A 4,112-nucleotide genomic window follows, 5' to 3' on the forward strand; every position below is an offset into this window, starting at 1 on the left:
TCCGACTAGGCAATTTGAGTCCAGTTTAGAATCCTCTCACCTGTAAGGACTGAGGAGACCACTCGGCATTAACCCGACTGGGTCCTCGGTATGAACCTAGTCGGTCAGAACCCGACTACACTTGTTCCTTTCAACCCCGCACCATCAAGATAAGAGCGGTTAGGAAAATCCCTTCATTCTCGGGGCCCAAAAGGCCCATGAACGACGTGCCATAAAACCCAAAACCCTAGAGTTGAGAGGGCAGATTACACTTTTGAATGCTCTGACTTTGCGGCTTGACCTAGGAAAAACCCTAGCGCACCCCGTGACCGGAACAATAATAATTTCACTAATTTGTCGGGTGCAGGCATGACCAACATAACCGCCAAGTACCAATGTATCACTAAAACCGATGTTCAGAAATCAACGAAATAATAAAAAATAATAAATAAAATAAAATAAAATAAAATAACCTGGCTACAATCGGTAATGTTCGGAACCACATTTATCACCGCAAAGACCACACTTGACCTCCTTTTGCCTAATTAAATCGCCATAAACATCAGAATATGAAGCCAGCGGTGGCAACTTGAGCGAAACCCCACTCGCCCTCTCTCCACTCTTGGCGGCGCCGCGCGCCCCCGCCATCGACTTCAGTGAGAAACGAGGTCTGGAGCGAGGCGAGTTCCACAAGGACCTCGATGGCCCTGACGCAGGCGGCGCGGCCCTGCTGCACCTGCTGGCTGCCGTGGTCGAGGCCGGTGAGGTCGCTTCTGGCGGCGTCGGCGTCGGCAACATAGTCGAACTTGGGGAGCTCAACGCCGGCGACGTTCTCTTTGGCGGGAGCGGACGCGGAACGAGGCCTCGCGCACGTTCTCGAGGACCACGTGCTTGATGCGGTCGCCGGCCACGTACTTAGCCTCTGTGAGCGCGAACGTCGACATTCCATTATGTCGCCCATTGACTCCTTTGTGGACACGATTTTCTTCAAGATCTGATGGAACTGCATTGTCAGTGCGTCGCTCCTCTTCTTTAGGAGCGCGTGGCCGCGCGTGGCGCCGACCAAACACGCCTTCACCACTCCCAGCTTCGTCACCATGGGGACCACGTTCAGACGCTACGATTGCCCCGACATCGTGTCTTGGCGACGGAGATCGAGAGCAGAGAGAGTGAATCTCGGTGAGTTGGATGCGCCGCCCCTTCTCATAGTAGGGCGTAGGTCTTTTTCATTTCTTGGGGCGTAGGGAAAGTTTTACCGTAGTCCCACGGTGGGCGCCAAAATGTTCCGGTCACGGGATGCGCTAGGGTTTTTCCTAGATCAAGCCGCAAAGCCAGAGCATTCAAAAAGTGTAATCTGCCTCCTCAACTCTAGGATTTTGGGTTTTATGGTACCTCGTTCATGGGCCACTTGGGCCCCGAGGATCAAGGGATTTCCTTAGCTGTTAATATTTGGAGAATATCTTGTCATTAAAGATGGGATTTTATCCCTGACATTGGATCAGTGTCTATGTGGGAGAGTTAGATTGGATTTTGGCCGAGTTACCCCTGCAGAGCAGACAAGTCAGATTCTGACCGAGTGCACCCATGTAAATGGATTGGATCGGATTCTGACCGGGACGGTACAGGTATAAATTAAAGTAATTAGAGCAGATTGTATTGTACGTTAGTGCAAGTTGAATATTAACAATGTATTTCAACTGTCCCCCTTAGTGTATGCTCTCCCGCTTACACAATTATTGTTGAGATTCATAGAGTAGTGAATCAACTAAGCTCTGAAGTATGAGAGAACATGAGAGTTTTGATTATAACAAAGGGTGGATTCTGAGAATTGAAGCTGACCAAGGACACAAACTAGTCAAGAAGAAGATATGACTATCATGATGTGTAATAGGAGTAGTTTATAAGTTCTTATGAGATGTATTGTTTTGATTAGCTTATTTTGCATGTGTGTGCTTTGTGCATGAGTTAATCTTAATCTAAATTGACTCTAAGAGTGAGTATGATGATGATTTAAAATACTTGGAAAGATTTTTGAAGTATAAAATTGAGTTTTTGAAAACTAACTCAAAATAATCGATTATCATTAAGTGTAATCGATTATTCCAGCAACAGGTGAAAAAAGTCTTGCTATAATAATCGATTATCTGTGAAATAATCGATTATTCTAGGAAGCACTCTCTAGAATAATCGATTATCTTGCAAAATAATCGATTATTCTGTTCTTGAGTGATTTCCAGAAATCATGAAGAGAAAAATAATCGATTATCCTTTAAAATAATCGATTATCTGGTTCTGAAATTTTTATAAATAGCTTTCACACTTTGAAACTTCAAAGAGAGAAAAACTATATTGTGAAGTCTTTGTGACCTTCTTGGAGTGTTTTCTTTGTGAAACCAAGAAGAAAAACATTTTGTGAAATGTTTTGAAACAGATTATCATCATCACTATATTCTTGGGAGAGGAAGATTAAAATTTGCTTTTGGAATTCACAGTCTGATTTGTTCGGCTTCCAGGTGAATTCGTTCCTTTAATTCTTTGTGTAAAGTGTTAGGGAAATCTTGAGTAGGTGTCTCAAGTGGTAAGGAGTTCTTGTAGTGGGTTTCTACAAGAAGTGCTTTCTTGGGGCAAGAAAGTGGTTATCTTGAATGTAGGAGTATATGCATGTGTGGTATGCTTGTAAAACTTCTTCATTGAGATAGTGGAACAAATCTTGATCAGGTTATGATTGAGGACTGGATGTAGGTAACATGTGGAGTGGCTGAACCAGGATAAAATACTTGTGCATTCTTCTCTCCCACTTTTATCTTTTACATTGAGCAAAATCTTGGTTGAGTATTAAAATGGATGATCTTGATTAATATTTTTGTATGCATAACATTACTTTAAACTGAACCAAAGTGTTGCATATTAAGTGTTCTTAACATTGAACTTAATCAAGATTAATCAAGAAATCATATAGGACTCATTCCCATTGGCAAGTCTTTCAAGGAACTTCTTTGAGAATTCATATTAGAAAATTTTAAGTTGAAATAAAGATCCTTAGAAGTCTAAAAAAAATTTAAGTGTCATAGAATCCAATTCACCCCCCTCTTGGATTGAGCCATTCTTTTCTAACAATTATCCTTTAGGAGTGTTTTTGATTCTTTAATACGTATTGGATTACATATTAGATATTGATACATATTAGATTTTGATGCATATTTGATTAATTTCTTTTCTATTTCTCCCCCTTTGTAATCATCAAAACAAAATTGGAAGCAGATGAAAATACCAATTTAACAGTATAAATAGTAGGATACTTAAAAAAATGAGGTGTGAAAAAGGGATGTGTATTGAATAACATCAAGTGTGTACAAAAGGAATGTTCAAAAAGAAATACAAATTGTTTTTCTTTTCCTAACATGACTAATCCTGCACGAGTTGTTCTATCTTCCCTGAATATGATCATCAAGACGGAGGTGGATCTTTGGAAAGCTTGGATGCAATTAGATTAAACAAGTTGTTAAACTTGTTATCTAAGTCTGTTCTGAACTTGTTGAATTCTTCAACTGAGACATATTTCTGGCTCGGTTCAGAGGCAGATGGAAGAACCTCCAGAGGGGCAGACGCAGATATTGGTTTAGTAGGGATAGGCTCAGATTTTTGTGATCCAAACGGTGCCATTCTAGAAAGAATATCCAAAGGCATAGGCATACCTGGTTTCCATGAGGGAATGTGTTTGCACCAGTCGTAGACATGGGCTTTGAACCATGAGTTTGTCATAGCTTTCCATTCATCCTTGTATAAAGTCCCGATTGAAAAGTGTAGAATGAATGAAGTACTATTTGCTTAGAGCATTAAGTTCAGGTCCATGATGCCTTTGAAGAAAGGCTGCAGATGTGGTTGAGAAATGCATCATTCTACAGTGGGTCATCCAGCAATACCCACGCAGCATGAGCATCTTAGCCTTTTCATTGTCTGAGAGACCAGATGAGCTTGCCTCTTGCCCACTTTTATGCATGAAGTTCTTATAGAACTTTTCAGCGTCGTCTCCAGTATATGTTAGTGCCCTGGCAGAATCTTGTTGCCAATCCAAGTTCACTCCTTTATATTGACGAACCTCAACCTTTGATGGCACGGGCATTCGTCCCAAA

General features: G+C 41.4%; 1 pseudogene; it reads right to left on the reverse strand.

Moving 5' to 3' along the window:
• Window positions 1-411: 411 nt before the first annotated feature.
• Window positions 412-1,186, reverse strand: LOC109792926 (V-type proton ATPase subunit D pseudogene; annotated as a pseudogene).
• Between the last annotated feature and the right edge of the window lie 2,926 nt (window positions 1,187-4,112).

This window comes from Cajanus cajan, chromosome 11, assembly GCF_000230855.2.
Source record: "Cajanus cajan strain Asha chromosome 11, NIPB_CcT2T_4, whole genome shotgun sequence".
Taxonomy (NCBI): domain Eukaryota; kingdom Viridiplantae; phylum Streptophyta; class Magnoliopsida; order Fabales; family Fabaceae; genus Cajanus; species Cajanus cajan.